The sequence below is a fragment of the Peromyscus eremicus genome, chromosome 5 (genome assembly GCF_949786415.1).
Source record: "Peromyscus eremicus chromosome 5, PerEre_H2_v1, whole genome shotgun sequence".
In the NCBI taxonomy this organism is placed as follows: domain Eukaryota; kingdom Metazoa; phylum Chordata; class Mammalia; order Rodentia; family Cricetidae; genus Peromyscus; species Peromyscus eremicus.
The window spans coordinates 36,109,112-36,131,482 of record NC_081420.1 but is presented as its reverse complement, the minus strand read 5'-3'; the positions used below and the strand labels follow the sequence as shown (position 1 = coordinate 36,131,482).

At 38.4% G+C, this 22,371-nt stretch overlaps 1 non-coding gene across 1 annotated transcript; it reads right to left on the bottom strand.

Annotated features, from left to right (window-relative positions):
- Positions 1-18,075: 18,075 nt before the first annotated feature.
- On the bottom strand, positions 18,076-18,148 carry Trnak-cuu (transfer RNA lysine (anticodon CUU)). Its single transcript has one exon. It is a non-coding gene; the product is annotated as a tRNA-Lys (tRNA).
- Between the last annotated feature and the right edge of the window lie 4,223 nt (positions 18,149-22,371).

Here is a 22,371-nt window from a genome sequence, read left to right as displayed (position 1 = left end):
CCATTTAAGAAAAATTTTAATAAATATTAATAAAATGTTAAACAAAAAGAAAAATATGCATAATTATAAAACAGATGCAATCAGAGGAGAAAAAAATTAATAAATAAACAGCAAGTCTAAAGACCTAGCAGGGTTCTTTGTCTAATTACATATATTAATATTTATTGAATACTTTGTGTCATGTACTTTACAAATTTTATCTTAATTAGTATTCTTAGCAGTTCTATGAAGTAGACATTATTATGCTAAATGTTAGAGTTAAGTGTCAGGGACTCTGAGAATATATAAAGCTAACATCAGCTGTTGTTAAGTAGAACAGGAAGCTTTGAGCTCAAGTCTCCCTAATCCATGGACCCACATTCAGCACATTGCTGGCTGCCAGCCAGCTGAACCATGCCAGCAAATATCCCAGTGCACCTAGCTCAAAGCACAGTTTCTCAGATTTGAGGTGATTTCTAGGGGTTAATGCCCGTTAGAAATCTGTGTAGAGAAAGCCATGAACAAAGCTCCTCTCATATTCTATACTTACAAACACTCAACTTAAGAAGGCTAAAATATCACAGGACTAAAATGGGCATCTCTATTGGCTTTCATCTCCAAGCCCTTTCTCTTCAGAGTCAGGTTTCAGAAATAGGGTTTACTGCAACTTGACATTAAAGAAAAATTGTTTATTAAGGAGTCAAGTCATCCCATTTGTAACTTAGGAGGGCAAGTAAGGGACAGAGCAAGGCCACCCTGGAGGTCTTCAGCAAGTTATTTCACTGCATTACATAAAACACCAAGAATGTTAAGAAACATGGAAATGGGTTTTTAATTCTCTCAAACAATAGAACCAATGAAAGCAAAAGCGATTTTGTTAGAAGAAAGAACCAATTGTTCGAGCTAGTCACGTCCTTACAGTTAATAACACAAAGAATGTATTCAAAGTGGATAAACACGTTCCCTTTCTCTCACAGCAAGGGATTACTGTATGGGATGTTTTAGTGAAGTCCTTTCTCACAGGACGCTGTACACAGTGCTAGTTCAAGAAGATGGAAGTTTTAGTGCATGATGGGGGTTTATCTGGTATTTTAGGAATTCTAGCCATGCACTTGCATATGTGTAACATCATAAAGCCTCGTTCCACTTGTTCTCTACTGGTCATGGATGCCAGTGCTGCACCTATGCATCTGGGAAACAGTGGCTCCTTTTCAGATATGACATCTGAATGTTTACTCTTCCCAAGAGTTGTGCAGGACTCGGAGTTTTTCTCCAGTCCTTGAAGTTCTCCAGTCCCTGAAGCCAGAGTCCTTTTGAGCCACACTCAAAGTTGTCATACTTTAAGCTTCTGGTCCCTGCTTTTGATGAACTACTCTTTCCTGGAACTCTTTCCCTTTAACTGAAAAGAAAATGAATCCTAAATATTCAAAACAAAACAACATGCTCTGTATCTTGGCATAATTTATTTGAGAGACCTGAAATGCTTGAGAGTGAATTCTTGAAATCTTACCTGACAGCAATGAACTGATAATAAGTGACAAGATAAAGTAAGTAGTGGAGCAAGTAGTGATGAAAGAAATGGACATTTTTGGACAGACACCTCTTTTATTGGTCAGCCTGCTGCCTTCTGAACACTAAATAGCTCAGTTTTGCTTCAGTGTGAACTGTGCACTTTGATGGTCTTTGAAGGCTTTGGGGACATTGTCATTGTGCTGCTGAGAGTGGATAATAGTCACATTGAGTGTTTGCTTTAATTGTTTTTAAACATTATATCTGTGCATATCTGAGACATAACATAACAAAATGTTATTTTACTACTTCTTGTTAGTTCTGGATCTCAGAGAGAAGTCATTTCATCTATTAGCTTTCAGAGATACCTTCTGTGATGGAATGTTTAGAGCAGTGGTTCTCAACCTTTCTAATGTTGTGACCCTTTAACATGGTTCCTCATGTTTCAGTGATCCATAAAATTATTTTCATTTTACTTTATAACTGCAATTTTGCTACTGTAATGAATCATAATGTAAACATCTGATATGCAGGATATCTGATATGTGACCCCTGTGAAAGGGTTGTTCAACTCCCCAAAGGGGTTGAAACCCACACGTTGAGAACCATTGGTTTAGTTAGAAGTCTAACTCACAAATTTCAGTACGAAAACTTTTTTCAAACTATATTCTATGTTGTCCATATCCGGGGATATAACACATAGGACTTAATATAGAATATAGACAAGAAGCAACTTAAAGGAGAAGAGGTGTATTTTGGCTCGGGGGCATGCAATTCATCACATGGGGCTGGGACTGGTAGAGAATGTGGATCAGCTGCTTACTCACAGCTTCGCACACCTGGAATCAGAGAGAAGTATACTTTGGTGCTCAGCTTACTTCCAGGATGGCAGCCTATAGAATGTTTTTGCCTACATTCATGAAATTACTCCCTCCATTTCAATTAATCCTCTCTGGAAACATGCTCCATTATAGAACTGACATGCATCTCACTAATGCCCCTAGTATTTCTTAAATCTATCAAATTGACAACCTGTATTAACCATCACATCAGACAATTTACTAGTAACTACCTAATGAATTTAAAAATATTGCAAGAATTACAAATATCTAATATTATACTGGCTATTTCAACCTACATTTCTTTACGTTCAATTGTACAGGAGTAGTATTATAGCCACAGATTTAATCAGTAACTTCATGCCTGTACATTAAGAAGTCTGGATAAATAACGTAAATAGCACAACATTACTAAGCTATTATTTTGCATAGACACCAAAAGATAGTGCTACATATATTAATTTTCTCAGTCTGTCTGTTCATCTGTGTGTGTCAGTTTACCTGGTGTTCCTATATCCTTGGGTATACTACACACAGTAGGGTAGCTTCTTATGTGATGCATAATTAAAACTGGCATTTCTCATTTTAAAGAATGTTTTCCATTTACAAACATTTAGTATATTTTAAAATATGTGATTCAGTGTTAATACACGTGTATAATACGTTGTGATCAAATCCACTCCTCATTTCCTCTATGCCAATTTCTTCATTATCCCTTCTCTTTCCCCTCTCAAATTTATATACTTAATCTTATTTTTAATACTCAAAGAAAGCCAATGCTTTGAAGTAAGTCCTTTGCTTTATAGTGCCCAAGTCTTCCAAATACAGTCCATTTTCAGTAAATATTTTAATTTAATTTAAAGAAAAGTAATTGGTTCAGAAGAGGAAGATAACATTTGTAAACCAACATTGTGGAAGAAGCCATGAGCAACAGAAATTAATTTCAATACAGTATTTTAAAATCATAGTTAAGGGATATATTTAATTTCTAAAATTCAAATAGAAACAGGCTAACACACATTGCATAACAAAATATCAACTTGGCCCTAGATTCATTCTGCAGCAATGGTTCTGAAAATGTGGTCTGGGAAACTTCAGTTTTTTAGACTTTTAAAAGTGTCAATTTGATCAAAGGAATCTTTATAATGAAACAAGATGTTAATTTTCTCCATAAATTTCCAATACAGTTTCACAGAAGATTTATGGTGTGTGAGGTCATAATAGACTGAATAAAGAAGAAAAAATCAAACAATCTAGCTGTCTTGTATTATAATAGACAATTAGAAATTTGTAAAACTTTGCAACAATGACATTTGATTTCTCTTTTGAAAAGTAATCTTCCTAAAGTATGCTATTTATGTCGACATGTAATTATTATTTTATTTTTATTACATTTTTTTGTGTGAGCGTATGTGTGTGTGTGTGTGTGTGTGTGTGTGTGCGCGCGCGTGCACGCGCGTGTGCATGTGTGCCCTTTTGGTGGTAGGAGAACAATTTTTGGGAGGTGGCTCCCTCTTTCTCTTACGTGGGTCCCAAAATTAATCAAACACAGGTCCTTAGTCTTGGCAGCAAGTGTCTTAACCCAGTTAACCATCTTTCTGGCTGTTAACAGGATGTTATTTTGTTTTTATTGTTAGAGGGGGACTGACTGTGTCATAGTCGTGGTTGGCCTGGAACTTACTGCATTGATCAAGCTGGCTTCAAACTTACAGAGATCCACCTGCCTCTGCCACCTGAGTATTGTAATTAAATACTTATGCCATCACATCAGACATAGAATTGCTATATTTAAATGGATTAGTAGATAAATATTTTTAAATGTCTCCATTTTATTTCTAATATGAATATTGACAGAACCCATATCAATGCAAGTTTAGGGTGGTTCCAAACCATTAAAGTTCATTAGGCAGTTCTGAGACACAAATATTTGTTAATACTGTTTCAGAGCACTGAAATCTCCATTCATTTCTCAAGCTTTGATTTCTAAAGATTCTCAAATTAAAGTTAGAGGCACAGTTGTTGGAATATAGTCTCCCAAATTACTCTTTGGTTGTTTGGGAAAATTGGATCCATGTTTCTGTTTGTTTGTTTGCTTGTTTCTCTTTTCTTTTTCAATTTGTTCTATGTTGTTTGATACAGCTTGTACTGTAACTCAAAAAAGATTCTCCTTTTGTAGCCCAGGATGACTTTGAATTCCAGAACCTTCTGTCATCAACTCCCAAGAGCTGGCATTACAGGTGTGTGTCACCACATTGGCTGCCAACATCCATAATTGTTGAACTTGTCATTAATCAGCAAAATATAATTAAAAAACAACTTTAGATATAGTTCTTCGAATTATAATTTCAGTGATTTCATTCCTGTATGATCATCTTTACCAAGGATGTAACTGTAGCTGGAGTTTTTCTGCCTAGCCCACGGTCAGGACAAATCTCTCTCACCCGCCAGTCCTGTAGCAGCTCAGAGCCAACCAAGTAAACACACAGAGACTTATATTACTTATAAACTGTATGGCTGTGGCAGACCTCTTGCTAACTGTTCTTATATCTTAAATTAACCCATTTCTATAAATCTATACCTTGCCACATGGCTCATGGCTTACCAGTATCTTACATGTTGGTATTCATGGCGGCAGCTGGCAGCGTCTCCCCACTCAGCCTTCCTGTTCCCAGAATTCTCTCCTCTGCTTGTCCCACCTATACTTCCTGCCTGGCTACTGGCCAATCAGCCTTTTATTTATACAGAGTGATATCCACAGCATGTAACATTTCATCCAATTAGGAGACAAGTTGATTAGTACGTATTCTAAATTCAAAAAATGTTTTATGACTCAATTTGAAGTAAGACTATTCCCTTACTGGAGTTTGTTTACTATTAATTTTTTCCTTTTTCCCTTTCTTGTGATTATAATCTTTCTGGTTGGTACCATTAAAGTGGTCAGTGTGTCAACCTCTAGAGCCACACCAACAGAGATTTATGGCCCTGAGTTTTTTTCCTGTGTGAAAACATGTTCAAGTTCTTTAACTCTCTGCAAATTAAGATGTATTTAGTTCAAAACTAGAAACAAAATAGCATCTTTTCACCTTGTTGTCATGCAGATTAAATAGGTTAATACTTGTGAAAAAAATCTTGTGTGAATGTGTGTGTGCACATGTGAATTCTGTTGTGCCTGGTTGTGTATACAGGTGCATGTGGAGGCCAGAAGCCATTGACTATATATATTTCGCCCTCTCTCAACTTTCTCTCTCTTCAAACAAGGTGTTTCACTGAACTTGGAGTTCACAAAATCAGATGGATTGGCTAGCTATTTACTGACCTGCAGGGATCTCCCTATCTCCTGCTCACCAGTGCCGGGATTACAGATGTGTATCTCTGTACCAGATGGTTGTATGGTGTTGGCATCTGAACTCAAATGCTAATGTTTGTGTGATAAACATTTACTGAACCATCTTTTTGTTACTTCCCAAAACCGAAAACTTAGCCAAGTTTGTCATAAATGCTATATAAAAAAATCATGCTTGGTGAAGGTGGTACATACCTTTAATCCCAACACTCAGGAGGCAGAGGCAGGTGGATCTCTGTGAGGTTAAGTACAGTCTGGTCTACAGAGTGAGTTCCAGGACAGCTGGGGCTACTCATAGAAACCATGTCTTGGGGGGAAATTATATAAAATAACCTGTTTATCAACTCCTGTTCCAAACAAGGCCATTGATAGGTGTAATTCAATTCAGTTTTACAGAGTTGTGCTATGGTGCACCTATCTGTAATAGCCATATCTGGAACCCTGAACTCCAATTCTGTCTTTATTCCCACTGTTTATGTTAAGATTAGCAATTAAAAACATAGACACAAACATAAGAGAAAGGCTATAACACTCAGCTCAGAATGAAGACCCCCAAAGCTTGAGAATACTATAGAGAAACTTGAACACATGCAGCTCTTATAAAGACAATAGCTAACATTTCCAAAGGCAGGAAGTTGAGTCAAGCCCTACAAGTAACCTGAGTTTATTTTTAAGTCATAAAAAAGCAAACATAAAGTTTGAATTATTATTAATATTGTCATTTTCCTACAATATTAGCAACTCTATAAAAGTGTCTTCAAAGAGTCAAAGCAGTATTGTGCTAGGTTATCTAGCCAAAAGTTAAGGAAAACCTTTTCCCCATCCTTTTCTGAAATTTCACATAGCTTATTTTTTTGACTCATATTTTCCAAAGAGATAAAGTTCCCACTCTACTTGCCAGGCACCAAATTCCAAAATGAAGATGCAATACAGAAAGGACAGTCTGGGATTGTCAAGAAACCAGATATGGCAGCCCCAAAGCTTATTTGGGACAAACAGCACCACATAACTTCCAATTCATTTTGTTTTGTACTTTTGCTTGAAACTTACCTGAACTCCAACAATTAGATGAAATGGTGTATTAAGAGAAAATCAAGCTCCAATTGCTCATCTGTTTATATTTGACCCATGAGAAATAAGACCAGCACGTTGTAAGCAAGCAAGCAAACAAGCAAGCAAGCAAAACAAATGGGCGTAATTGAAAATACCAGAAAGGGTGAGTTTCTCTCGACATGGATGGCAGAGCTATGGCTGGCAGATTTTCCTAAAAGCACATTCTGTGATGAAATGGAGAGGCCTCTTGTCTATAGTGAAAGGAAAGATATAGCTCATGTCACAGAAGACTCAAGCAAGATCAGCCTTTGTAACTCAATGACTGTTCATTCAAGGTTGTTGGTAAGAATGAATCACTCTTATCGAGCAGTTCTGTAGAATAGTAAAAGTTAAACTGAAGAAAAGAGAAATTCAAATTTTGAAGTACATATTTTTCCATAATATTTTTACTGATTGTTTGGGAATTTTACATGATGATCCCTGAGCACTCTCAATTCCTAGTCCTCCCAGGTCAGGCCTCCCACCTTTGGGACCTCCCCTATCCCCCAAAAATTGATGAAGAAAAAGAAAAGGAAAAAAAAGGTCTAATTTGTTCATATACTGACTGGAGCATGGTGGAACTCCAGGAAACCAGTCCCTTAAAGAAAATTGAGTTCTTCCCCATCTGTACCCCAGTCAGAAGCCATCAATAGTGAAGAGCTACACTTCAGCATCTTTATCACAATTTTTAAGAGTTCTCAATGATAGCTTTCTGTCTAGGCTGTTACTTTGGAGACAAGTAGGGGTTGTCACACAAGCCTTCTACATCCCTCTTTCTCAACTATGAGTCTACAGTTATCGATACCATGACAAAAGCAGCTTCCTTGTCCTTTACTGTCAGTGACAGCAAGGATCTGGACATCAGCATGGCCTCAGGTGGCCGCCAAGGCCAGTCACATCAATATGGCCCCTGGTGGTAGCACTGCCTAGATATCAACATGGCTTCAGGCTGCAGAACAGACTGTGGACATCACATTTCCTTAGGTGGTAAAACTGACCAAAGACATCAATAGACCCCCTGCTGCAGTAGGACCATGAACCCAGACATGGCCCTCGGATGGCAGCAAGGACCTGGACATCACCATGGCCTCAGGTGGCAGTGCAGACCACCTACATCAATATAGCCCTTAGTGGCAGAGTGGCCCAGGGACATCAATATTGACCTTGTCTGCAGTGGGAACATGGACCCAGACATGGCCATTGGTGGCAGCACAGACCTTTCATATCAACATGGCCCAAGAAGTATGGCCAATGGGTATTATTATGGCCTCATGTGGCAGCCCAGACCGAAGACATCTGTATGGCCTTTGGTGGTAGCTTAGCCAGGGACATCACATGGCTCCCGGCTGCTGTAGGACCATGGATATCTACATGAGCTCCTGGCTTCAACCCAACCTATAGCAGTGGACCACAGATACTAGAGTGGCCTCCAGCAGCAGCACACATCATAGAAGTCTTTCAAGGAGGTCTAATACAGAAAATGAAGCGTTCTTCATCTTGGGAATCCTGTCATTACTCTGAATCAGGATGGTTGTAGGACTGGGCCGTGTTTTGGGGGGCTGGCTGCTGCATACCATCCTGTCATCCCCACTTGGCAATGACATGCACTTCCATCCACTGCAGCCCTTTCTCACACCTGTCACTGCCATAGCATCTCCAGATCCACCGCTCACTCACTGCCCCGTTCCTATCTTTCCCACCTCAGTATCATACTCATTCATCATAGTGGCATTGGAAACTGCAGTGTGTCACATAGTATATTTTTTTGTCCAAACAGTTTTACACGCAAATATTCACTGCAAGGAGTTGTTGGTCCATTCAAGGTTTCTGGTTTCTGACCCGCCATAAACACTGGACCATCGAAGAGACTCATCTCAGATATCCTGCTCTTGTGATCTTGTGGTTTGGAAGGGCATCTTGGGGCAGGTTCCGTGCGAGCTCCAGGCTGCCACACACCTCCCTGCCCTCTATGTTAATAACTTTGAGGCTAACCAGGCTTGACTTTTGTGCTTGTAGATTGACTGCAGGCAGCACCACTGCCCCATATTCTCTGTCTCTCAGCAGGGCAGCCATAGCAGCTCCACGCTGGAGGCCAGCTGGTGGCCTAGGACTGACCCTATTCAGTAATGACATCTGGTTTTGCAGGACTGGCTCCTCCACTTACTCCAGCAGCTCTTAGATGGAGTAGATGTTATGGTGAAATGACCCAAAGTGCTGGATCTGGGCCCAGATAGCAGCTGAGTTGGGCAAGTACACGCAGACCTGTCTTTGAGGCCCACAAGTGAACCTATCCTACATACATATACACACATATTCATATATATATATATATATATATATATATATATATATATATATGGCACATATATATAAGGCATATATATATATATGCCTTGCGATTCAGAATCCAAAGCACTTTAAATTCTCTTTTATAAAAATTAATTTCTTTTATTTTTTAATTATGTGCATGTGTCGGTGTGTGGGTATGGGCATATGAGTACATGCACACTCAGAGACCATAAGACAGCAGGCACCAAATCTCTAGTTGTGGTGTTTCAGGCTATTGTAAGCCAGCCCACATGCCATGCCTCCAGTTCCTTGACATGGCTTCTTAACCCCCTCATGTGTCCTTTCCCCATGGATACGAAGCAAATGGATTCCAAACAAAGAAACTCTCCTATGTTCATTTACCCCATGAGCAGAGGGCCCATGTTAGCTACTTTTTGCATTGCTGTGACCAAATATCTAATAAGAAGCAATGTAAAGGAACATAAATTTATTCTGACTCAGTGTCTAAGGAGACAAAATGAATCATGATGAGAAAACACGGAAGTGACAGAAATGGCTGTAGCTGTAATGACTGCTGGCTCACATCTTAAAGGAACAAGAAGTAGAGACTGAGTAGGAAGTGATGTCAAGCTGCAAAACTCAATGGTGACCTCTTTCTTCCAGCATGTCCCCACCTTCTAAAAGTTCCATAACCTCCAAAAATTACTAGTATTAGTACTAGCTGAGAACCCAGTATTCGAAGACTTGATTCTATAGCTATTTTACACTCAAATCGTATTAGACCAGAGTACTCAGTTTGCGGTTATAGAGTGATCAGCTGTGATATATAGGATAAGAGAGCACACAGTCATTTATGTTGTGACAAAAGGGGGTTGTAAGGAGAAGCAGCTCAACCCATGGTTTTTGTATGTGGCCAGCATGGCCTCTGTTTTGTCTTATCCCTAGCCCATTTACCCAACTGAAATAATTTTCTGATATGGCTTTATAACCACAAAATTTAAGCAGTGCCAATAATGTGTTCTGCTACAATCTACAGGGAAGGAGATCCTACTGTTAGGATAGGAAAAGTCGTTTCAAAATGAGATCTCGAAGTGAAGAATTCCATTACCCTTAACCTTAAAGACAGACAAAAAAAAAAAAAAAAAAAAAAAAAGACAGATCAAAATAACCTGTATGTTGTCTACATTTTCTTTTCATTTACCAACAGATTAGAAAAGAGGCTTGATCAAAAATGAACAAGAATGGGAAGAAAACAATTTATGAGAAGGATGCAGCTGGAGAAGGATGCAGCTGTCTAAACTACCAATAAAGAGAAAATTAAAGGAAAAGGTATCCGGATATAAAAGAATTTATAACAAAAACATTGTAATAAATGGCAAAGCACTTGATGGTAAGAACATAGACTTGGATTAACTCAGAAAAGTGTGGAAAAGATGCAGAATTTTCTCTCATTTTAAAACCAGAGTGGAATTCCTCTGATAAAGAAGCATTTGCAGCTCTGGGCTTGTGAATCAAATGTGGAAAAACAAGTCGCTACAGGCAATCATTTCCAGACTGAGCCAGTTGAGGAAAAAGAAGATGCTCCTTAAAGTCAGCAATCTGTGTCCTCTGCACTGGGACAGAGATGTCTGGGCTCATTGAAAATGCTCTTTTAGTGTATATCATGATAAAATCACACTATGACACCCCGGAGAGACTCAAGAAACAGTTTCAAGTGCTCAGCCCTTCAAATGCTTGGCACAGAAGAAAAAGAGCAGTGAAGATCACGCCCATGAAAAGATGTTCCTCAAACCTGTCTCCATTTCTGCCACCTCAGAAGGAAAATTTCACTAATTACTATTATTGTTCTGAAGAAACAGCAAAAGGTTTCCAAATAACTACAAGTTATTTCAACTCCTTAAATGCTTCATAAACTTACCATAGTTAACATCTTTGGATTTTGTTACAATACTTATGATAGTTCCAAAGTAAAGGATTTGTGACTACTGTCAAGCACTCATAGTGGAGACATACTTGTTTTCTACATTTATTTTTGAACATTTCATATATGAGTATTCTATTTATATAATTTTAATTCCTCCTCTTTCAAGTCCTCTCATTTTGCTCCCTGCTCCCTCTCAAATTCATGGAATTTTCTTTTTTAATTATTCGTATACACACACACACACACACACAGAGAGAGAGAGAGAGAGAGAGAGAGAGAGAGAGAGAGAGAGAGAGAGAGAGAGAGCCTGTTGAGTCTATGTGGTGCAACTTGTACGTAAGTATGTATGTGTAAGGTTGACCACTTGCTTGGTTGGACAACCTACAGGGATCTTATTTACAGAGGAAGACTAATTTTCTTTCTTATGGCCACCATTAATTTCCTATAGTTCTTGATTTCATGGTGTAGCCTTGCAAGATTTCCCTCACCTATGTTGGCATGCCAATTGGAGTTGTCATTGTTCAGGTCTTGTTTAGATGATTGTATCATTGGAATTTCAGGAGTACAATTTCCCTGTAGTACGTAGAAGATACTATCTCACAGCAGACATCCTGGTCTTTCGACTCTTACGATCTTTCCATCCCTTTCCTTGATGTTCACCTTAGGTGAAAAGGTTGTGTTGTAGGTGTATCAATTGGGGCTGAGAACCCTACAGTCAGTTTCTTCTCCATTTTGAGCAGTTGTGAATTTCAGTGATGGTCTCCACTGGACACTGAGAAACAACAAAAAGGATTTTTGATAACTATACTTCTCTATGAATATATGAATACGTATTTAGAATACAGTTAGAAATTATACTGGTTTAGGAAAGTGGCAGTAATAGGTACTCCTCTGGGGACCATTGCCTTACCATTCATGGGAGTTGGCTAAACTTACACTACCAAGCAAAAATTTCTCTCCTACTGAGTATGTCATATATCTGATTAGATGATTTTTGGTTACACCAAAAATAAGTACCACTATTATACCAATTTTTATGTCTTGCCATGACAGGCATTGTTGTGGTTCCTATTTTACACCATATTTGGACTATTGCCTTTTACCTTGGTAGCTTGCATAGCACTTTCACATACTATGATAGCTAGTCCTCAGGGAGGAGGCTTCCAAGTCACCTTGATTCTTCCAAGTTCTATGCTTGAATCATATGTTGACTTTTCAATAAAGCTTTATCTTCACATTCTGGAAGGCAACTAAGGGTAACAGCAATAGCCTATATTGTTTAGGGAATCTCTTAGACTCCATTAATTAACAGTTCAAAGAGAAGTTGCCCATGCTTGAAACTGGGTTTTCTGTATTTTAACTTTATTATATATCCAACTATATATATTATATATTCAACTATACACACACTCACATGCATATAATATGTATTTTTTCAATAACATAAGACAATACATTTCTCCTTTTCAATCATTCTTAGTGTTCTTTATTCTTCCTCCTTTCCTCTCCCTTTCTATGACCCTCCCCCTCCTCAGATAAAGCCCACCCCTGTGTTTTTCTCATTTTCTTCTTTGTAGCATCTGTGTCCTAATATTACCCTCTAAAGCTCTTCCTCCCTGCCTCAATCCCTTTTTACTTTCAAGGTTTCTGCAGTTACTCCAGGTTATACACTCACACCTAAAGATTCAGAACCAGCATCTACAAACAAGAAAGAACATGTGGTGCTTATGTTTTTAGTTCTGAGTTATCTCACTCAATAAATGGTCATCCTACTAAAAGGAGTTACAGATCCAACACAACCCCAATCAAAATCTCCACGATATTATTCACAGAAAGAGAAAAAATGTCCTAAATTTCATATGGGACCACAAAACACCGTGAATAGTCAAACCAATCCCGTGTAAAAATAGCAATGTTGGTGGGATTATAATACCAGATACAAGCTATATTGAGTAAAAACAGCATGTTACTGATACAAAAACAGACATGTAAATCAATGGATCAAAATAGAACATCCAAATATGGATACATATGACTGCAACCATTTTGTATTTAACAGAAATGCCAAAAACTACAAACTGGAGATAAAATAGCATTTTCAACAAGTGATCCTGGAAAATCTGTATAGTCACAGGTAGAAGAACAAAAACATTCCTGTATAAAATCAACTCCAAATGGATCAAAGACTTTAATGTAAAAGCTGAAATATTAAAACCACTAGGAGAAAACAAAGGCAGTACCCTACAAGTCAAAGATATAAGAAAGGGCTTTCTGAATAGGATTCTTAAGTATTAAGGACAGTGATTGACAAATGAGAATTGATAAAACTACAATGCTTCTGTATAGCCAAGGAAACAATCAAACATGTGCGGAGGAAGCCCACAAAGAACCTTGGCCAACTGTCTAGTGGATAAAAGAGGAAATGTCCAGAATACACATAGAACTCAAAAATCAAAGAAGGAAAAAAGAAACATCCCAATTTTAAAAAATGGGCTATGGATCCAAACAGAGATTTCTTAAAGGAAAAAACAAAAATAGCTAGAAATATCTCAAAGGGCATTCATCATTTTTAACAACTAGGGAAATGCAAATTAGAGCTACTTTGATATTTCTTCTAACCCTGGTCAGAATGACTAAGATCAAGAAACAAAGGACAACAAATGCTGGGGAGGATGTAGGGAAAAGGAAATCTTTGTGTACTTTTGGTAGTCAAACTGGTTCAACAACTCTGGAAATTAGTGTAGAAGCCTCTTAAAAAGTTAAAACTATATCTATCACTCCTTGGTATGTACCCATAGGACTTAACATCCACTCCACAGACACTTGCTCAGGCATATTCATTCCATTTTATTCACATTAGCTACTAAATGGAAACAACCTAAATGTTCTTTAGCTGACAAATAGATGATGAAGATGTGATAAATATATACACTGGGATACTATTAAGTTATAAAGGAAAAGGAGATCATAAAATATGGTGATACGTGGGTGACATAATTTTTTAAGAATTGTATTTTTTGGAAGGTAATGCCAAATGTATATGGGATGTGCAAGGAATTTAATTGGTTTATATACATTAGTACTAATAAAATAGTAATTGATAAAACTAAGATTTGTTATTGAACTTTTAATGCTCAATTTGATTAATGAAAATGGTATATTTTTACAATAATGTCCACATGTTATGCTTCATTACATTCATGACTATGCTGAAAAACATCAAAAATTGTTTTTTATTAGTTCATTTTAAAAAGGATCAAGGACGATAAGTAACTTGTTCTAGGCAGCAGGAGTAGTAAGCTATAAGTTTAAGAGTTACCTTTGGGTCACTTTCATTCAGTTTGTGTTCTGGCTTGGATCTTAAATGCCAAAAAGGCTCATGTGTCACTTAGGCCCAGGGTGGTGCCACTGGGAGGTGGTAGAACTTTTGGGAATTGAAGTCTAGCAGAAGACTGACTCTCTCCTTCTATCTCTCCTTCTCCCTCTCTCTCTTCTTCTCACCCCTCTCTCCCAGTCCCTCTCCACATCCCCTTCCATCTCCCTCTCCTTTTTCATTTCTCCCTCCTCCTCCCCTCTTCTCTCCCTGCAGGCCCCCCAGTGCAGGCTTCTTCATTGAGTACCACAGCATCACAGGCCCAGTTCAGGAGGACCTAGTGACTATAGACTGAAAGGTCTGAGCATGTGAACAAAAATAAATCCAGTTCCTCATTCTAAATTGGTTTTCTCAGGTAATTTGTTACTGAAACACAAACTGATTAGGAGATACTGCTACACAAACATTGAAGTGTTGCATCCTAATTTAAATTTAAAGATATTTTTAAATCACATATCATAAAGCATATATGAAAACATTATCATGGACTCCTTTATCTTCTTCTTCCTATATAACAATGCATAGTCTTTAATATTGTATGAAAAATATTTTCCTTTTATTTAAAATAGATTTTTTCTCACATAATATATCCTGATTATGGTTTCCACTCCCTCTTCTCTCAGTTTCTCCTTCACCTCTGTTGCCATCTGGATTCACTCTTTATCTGTCTCTCATTTGAAAACAAACAGGCTTCTAGGGGATAATAACAAAATAAAATAATAAAAAAACTACCACATCAAATAAAAATAGAAAAAAATAAAGTGCACATATAAATGTGAATAAAAGAAATTTTAATATGTGAGTATGTACCTACCTAGGGAATACACCTACCTGGGGTAGAAAGTCATGTGCATTTTGCTGTTCCTCAATGTTACAAAGTAAAAATATGAAAATCATTTGAATCTTAAAATACCAGTGAACTTCAGCATCACAGACTGACTTTACCTTTTTGAAGCTTGTCTGTGTTGACACCTGCAGATCAAGTGTGCCTATCCCATTTTGACACTTTGGAGATATTAACTTACACACTGAGCACATCAGCTCTCATCCTAAATAGATCTCCATCAGAAGCTTTTCTACTAATAAGTCTACAGCATCTTGGTGAGATAGCATGCCCACACTTCCAATGACTCAAATCCAGACTTCTCATACGGCATGTCTATCTGAACTCTGCATCTGAATATGTGGTCAAATGCTATTGTATCCATGAATACCATGCTTTAATTTCACAACATACTATGAACAACTGCTTAGTCCTGAATATAATGTTTTCTGAAATTTCTCTAGAATGAGAAAAGTCATATATGTGTTTCTCTTCAGAATGTTAATCTTTCTCCTGTTTCCTTCAAACCTATTTCTATTTTGAATCAACAAAAGAGATAAAGGCTAAATAATATCTTTAAATGTCTTTTTGGCTACAGTTGTCCATGCCAACTTTATCATTGGAACTACTTAATGCTTAACAATCTTCATATTACTTTCTATTAAGTCAGACACAAGTGGAATATAAGAATAACTAAGACACACACCAAACTGGAAATATCACATCAATATCTTATCTAAAGTAAAAGGGAGTGATTCTTTGTGTAATGGAGTTTGTAATGAGGGATACAACTTGAACATCAATCTGGGAATTTTTGTTTCTTTGTAGAGGGCAACTTATCCTTTATCTTTGAGGATACAGAAATGCTTTAGCAAGTAAATCACACATCAAGAACTGCATGAGTCCTGAAATTCAGAAATCTTGAGATGGTGGCACAGGAATCCATAGAAAACTGTGATTTTCTATGAACCAAAATAAAAATATAAAACTACTCTCCAATTAAAAAATTCAGTTTTACATTTATTTCATCATTCAATAATATAATTGATACTATTAACAAATTAGACTAGCTGATTGACAGTTTATAATGAAATTAAATGTTATAACCATTCTCTCAATGGGTAATGTAATCATAATTACTAAACAAATGATACCAACTATGTATGCTTATTTTTAATTCATATGGCATGATCAAGACAAGGTCTATAAATAACTTTTAATACTATTTTATGTACTAATCAAAATGAAGAAGACATCAAAAACTTATATTAAAAAAGTAGCCCCTAATTACTATATCACACAGTCTTTAAATAAATTCTGAAAACATGTTGGAGCACTAACTACATAAAACTTACTGTGTTAGGGTATGGCCATTATAAATAAGTCATTTTTCTTTTCAAGAGGCTTATAGTGCTGCTGGAGAAATACAAATATTCATAAGACCCCAAATTAAAATAGCATCAATTAACACAATATCTCTTGTTGTCTATAGAGCCAGAAATGGGAAAGAATGGTATGCTTGCTTTATCTTTATAGAGATCTGAAGGGTAAAATTAAACTAATTCCATTGAAAAACAGATAATGATCAAGAACTTGAGAATCAAGTTTGAGGTTCTTTGTTAAACTCATGACCCTAAGAAGGAGAACAGTCCCAAAATGTAATGCTTACATTTATATTCCAAAGGGAGCTGTGCACACAAGAGAGTTAAAACCTTCAAGTCTTTCACATTCTCACAACTGTCCAACTGCTGGTAACTCTCAATGAACAACTTCAACACACCTGAGTAGCTCTTAGCTTACAGGAAAGAAGCAGTCCTTGGACAGCCTTAGATTGAAGTGCTCACTTCATTTTAGGTGAGCTGGTGAGTCTGTCATGCTGAATCCAATGTGTGAAAGCACTTGTATGAGGTCAGGATACTCATCGTCTCCCAAAAGTGAAGAGCCAACTCCGTGTGTTCTGAAGTATAAGAGCTGAGAGAAAGAAAAGCAGGCAATTGGGTCATGTTACTATGGAGAAGCACAGAGCAAAGGTGATACCATTGCATTCATGTATGTCACTTGGGGGCAGATTTATCTTCTTATGACATAGTGGTCCTGGACTGAGTTTAGGAAAGGATCTAAGTACTTCCTGGTGTGCCCACTGAGAGGGGAATAAAGGATGGCTTTGCGGGAGAAACATCCCCTCAAATATAAGTGGGTTGGTTATCCACCATGTTTTACTCAACAACCATTTTGTATAATGATACAATGATTTTATAAAAGAGACAAAACAAAGCCCAGATATGTTAAATTCGAACCAATCAGCTTGTCTTTCAGACAGATGAAAGAGACATAGATATGTGACAAAGGCATGCTAAGTGGATGATTTCCCTCTGCCTACACATACCATATTATTAAAGGACAATAAGTTAACTATTTATTCTCCCCATAATAGATTTGGGAACCTATTTGGAACACATACATAGTTATGTATATGTATAGAATAATTTGAGAGTAATGTATGAAGTAATCCCACATTGAATCTGCTGCCTTGTCAGCAGCCAGCCATAAAGCAAACTAGATAATATATGGACCTTGTTCTTTGGTCACTGTAGTGAGTAGCTATTCCAGCTTTGATCTGGAAGTTCCAACCCCCATTGAGACTTCGGCAACTGTCACGCCTACAAGGCGGGGCAAAGGGAGGCGCCTGGAGACCTGAGATCTGGATGGGCCAGCGCTCTCTCTCTGTTCCGGGACCCTGGACGGTGGAGGTGGGCCAAGCAGAGCTCCAGAGAACACTGCTGGACTGCGATACACTTTCCTCAGACCCTGCGACCTACCTATCCCTTAATTTGTAAGTTATGCTATTAAATAAATCTCCTTTTAACTACGTGGAGTGGCCTTAATAATTTCACCAATATCTGGCGCCCAACGTGGGGCACAAACCCACGACCCTGAGATTAAGAGTCTCATGCTCTACCAACTGAGCTAGCTGGGCTGCTTGGCCCACCTCCACCATCCAGGGTCCTGGAACAGAGAGAGAGCACTGGCCCATCCAGATCTCGGGTCTCCAGGTGCCTCCCTTGGCCCCGCCTTGTAGGTGTGACAGTTGCTGAAGTAACAATGGGGGTTGGAACTTCCAAATCAAAGCTGGAATGGCTACCCACTACAGGTCACAGTACTGTACATGACTAATAAACGAATTGCATTTTTCTTCGTTTCCTTTTTAGAAATATTTTTCTTGCATTTCATTTTGAATCATTTCCTTTTGTTTGTTTAATTATTTACTTTTTGTTTGTTTTTACAATCTGAGTAAAGTTCCCCTCCCTCCTCTCCCCCTAGTCTCTCTCCTTCCCCTCCTTTCCCACCACCTGTCCACTCCTCCTCCTCCATTTCTCTTCAGAAAAGAGAATATCAGCTAGCCGTGGTAGATGATGTTGCAGTGAGACTAGGCACCTACCTCATCTTCTATTAAGAGTGGATGAGGCAATCTGGTAGGAGGAAGAGTCCCAAAAGAAGGCAACAGAGTCAGAGACAGCCCCTGCTCCCACTGTTAGGAATCCCAGAAGTAGACCATGGTACACAATGGTTAACTTACATGCAGAAGGCCTAGGTCAGTCCCATGCAGGCTCTCTGGTTGTCCATTCAATTTCTTTGAGCCCCTATGAGCCCAGATTAGTAAGTTCTGTGAACTTTCTGATGGTGTCCTTGACCCCACTGGCTTCTACAATCTTTTCCCACTCCCCACTCCCACCACTCTTCTACAGGATTCCCTAAGCTCTGCCTAATGTTTGGCTGGGGGTTTCTGCATCTGTTTCCATCAGTTGCTGTGTGAAGCTTCTCTTAAGACAGTTGAGCTAGGCACCAGTCTATGAGTATAGCAAAATATCACTGAAAGTCATTTCATTGACTTTTTTTTTTTTTTTGCCAGTTGTGTTTGGTTCTATCTTAGGTCTCTAGGCTATCCTGCCTCTGGGTCTTGGCCCTCTAGGCAGTAACAGGGGTGAGCTCCCTCTCATGGTATGAGTCTCAGGTGGACTAGTCATTGGTTGGCCACTCCCACATTTCTGTGTCACATCTACCCCAGCACATCTTGTAGGCAAGACAAATTGTAGGTGGACAATTTTGTGACTGGGTTGGTGTCTCAATCCCTCCACTGGAAGTCTTGCCTGGTTACAGGAAATGGTCGGTTCAGGTTCTGTATCCCCCAGTGCTAGGAGTCTTAGCTAGAGTCACCCTCATAGATTGCTGGGAGTTTCTGTTGCACTAGGTTTCTAGCTCCTCCCAGACATGTCCCCAGATCCCAGTTGTCTCTTCTAGTACTCTCTTCCTCCGTCCTCCCTCCATCTAATCCATTTTTTTTTTCATTTTGTAGACCTTTTCCACTGTATGAGCCATCATGGAAGAAAACATAAAATTAATTTGTAAGAGTAGAAAGAGAAACAACTTATCAGTCTCCTTTTCTGAATACTTAATAGTCATTAAGTACTCATTTTACTGTGGGAGTTGGACATATATATTTGATGTCTTCCAGCAGTCACCTGGTCCAGTCTTATCCACCATCTTATGATTCAAAGATGACAACTGGCCGAACTTTCATCATCATGTAATTTACAGCTTGAGATAGGATTTCAAAATTGAATAGACAACATCTCAATGTGCTATAAATATGTTTAGTGATCACTTGTCATCACTGTATAGAAAAAATACAAAAGAGCCATCTCTCAGCTGAGAGAGAGGGCAAGTTAGAGAGGATCAAGCTTGTCACCCTCCTGACTTATGGTGTGACAGAATCCCATTTGTCTTAACTAGGGAACTTTTCTTATAAAGTATGTTACTACAAGGCTGTTTAAGGTTGTTCAATACATTAAGCAGCTTTTCACTTCTAAACTTCTAAGGCCTATTCATAATCAGACATATCCGGGAAAATGAGATGACTAATTGTCTGGGGCCTCAGGGTTTGCTTTCTTGTCAGAAGCTTCAATAGCATGTCTTTAAATGTTACTCATTACTTAATGAAGAAACATCAAATAGTTGATAATGTTCTAATAACATCAATGTATGCAATAGTGATACAAAGTGTAAAGCTGATGAGAGGGTATCTGTGGAAATAATCACAATGGAGGCTGAAGAATAAATCACCAGTTTCTCTCAGCCTTAAACTGTAAGGTTCCACCAAATAAATTTGAAGCAATTAAGGAGTAGGGTTGATAGAAGAAAGAGAAGATCCACATCACCAGAATAGCTTACATGAACTGTTGGCACAGAACAGTGGCTGAAGTATGGCCATCATAGACAGGGAGTCTCCCCATTTACCCACCTGGAATGTGTCATTTGATTTCTCAAAGGAATATGTAGTATTTTCAACCAACATATCCAAGAAGCTCCTGAAATTCTACCTATTATTTCTGGGGTACTCTTGCTATTTGACTAAAGAAGTTATTTATCTGTAATTTATTAGCTTTCTAATTATTGTTCTTCAGTGTAGGAAATGAAATCTCATTTGTGGTGACATGGGTAGATCTAGGGGATGTTGTGCTAAGTGAAATAAGCCATGCATGAAAAGACAAACTCCATATGATATTACTCACAGATGGAATCTGAAAGAGTGTGCTGTGGGATGTTCTGTATGGCAAATATGTTGCTAATTAGTCAATAAATAAAACACTGGCCATTGGCTAGGCAGGAAGTGTAGGCGGGACAAGGAGGAGAATAAAGCTGGGAAGTGGAAGGCTGAGTCAGAGAGACACTGCCAGCGACCAAGATGACAAGCAGCATGTGAAGATGCCAGAAAGCCACGAGCCATGTGGCAAGGTATAGATTTATAGAAATGGATTAATTTAAGCTGTAAGAACAGTTAGCAAGAAGCCTGCCATGGCCATACAGTTTGTAACCAATATAAGTCTCTGTGTTTACTTGGTTGGGTTTGAGCGGCTGTGGGACTGGCAGGTGAGAGAGATTTGCCCTGATTGTGGACCAGGCAGGAAAACTCAAGCTACAAGAGTGTACCTCAATGAAATTGAGAGTTGGAATAAGGGTTCTCTGAGGCTGAGGAAGGTGGAGAGAGGGGCCAAAAAAAGGTTTTTCCAGGTGCAATGCCTTAGTTCAATAGAAGGACCAGTTCTGGCAAATACAGTGAGAGAGGCATGACTACCATGAGACTAGTCCTTCTTAAATTTGGGGAGCGAACAACACACAGCCATCCTTGGATTCTGGGAAAAGGTTTCTCAAAGTTCACTTTCCTACATACTTGGAAGACATTTTCTAAGGAGAAATGGAAAGAACAGAATAGAATCAACATGGTAAAAAGGAGGACTATGCAGCTCCTCTGGGCTCATCAAATCAGTGCACTATCATCATGGATTTTTTTTCACAGACTTTATTTTTGCAATGGCTACATTATCAGAACTATCAGGTGAATATAATATATACTCTATAGAGTACTGTGTCAGAGGAATAGGTAAGGTAATAACAATTTATTCTCAAGGAGTAAAATTTCCCATCTAACATGAGTCGCCTGAGAAGCCACCAAGCTTCCTTGGTGTGGAGGGCAACAGGTGCAATGATACCACCACAGGGAGCAACACACCCAGCTGCAGAGAAGCTTATGCAGAGAAGCTGAAGTTACAGGAGGACAGGAGAGACTTCTCTTCAAGTGTACAGATGTCCATTATGTTTACTGTTTTGGGAGCAGTGGGTGTTTTTAACAGCTTACTAACCCTTTTAAGCAAACATCACAAATTCAATATCTAGAACAATTCTTTTAATGAATTAAATATCACTATCTTAAAAGAATGAATTTAGGTTACAGCCAATCAGAAAGCCTCATGCTAGCTGAAATTTTTGACTCTTTTAGCTATTTCAACTCAGTGCTACTTATTTTATGGTTGAAAAGATGGATGTTCATGTCATACAGAAGTGTATCTTTTCAGAAAGGGGACAACTTGGATTTTTTTTTTCATACAAATTCTTCCAAGGAAAGGGTCAGATGGGATTTGAATGAGAGAACAGAGCAAACAGGAAATTGGATGTCAGAGGAACAAAGGGCCAAGTAGAGAAAAGTTCAGAGAAGTTACTCAATGCTTCCACCCCAAAGCTACACATTGGGGCTTTATCACAACTGAGTCTTTGGGGATTTGCCTGTCACCAGACAGTACTAAGCACACTGTTTCTAAAGGAAATCTTTGTTCTAATTCCCTCCTGACAGGAAAAAGCTTCTGG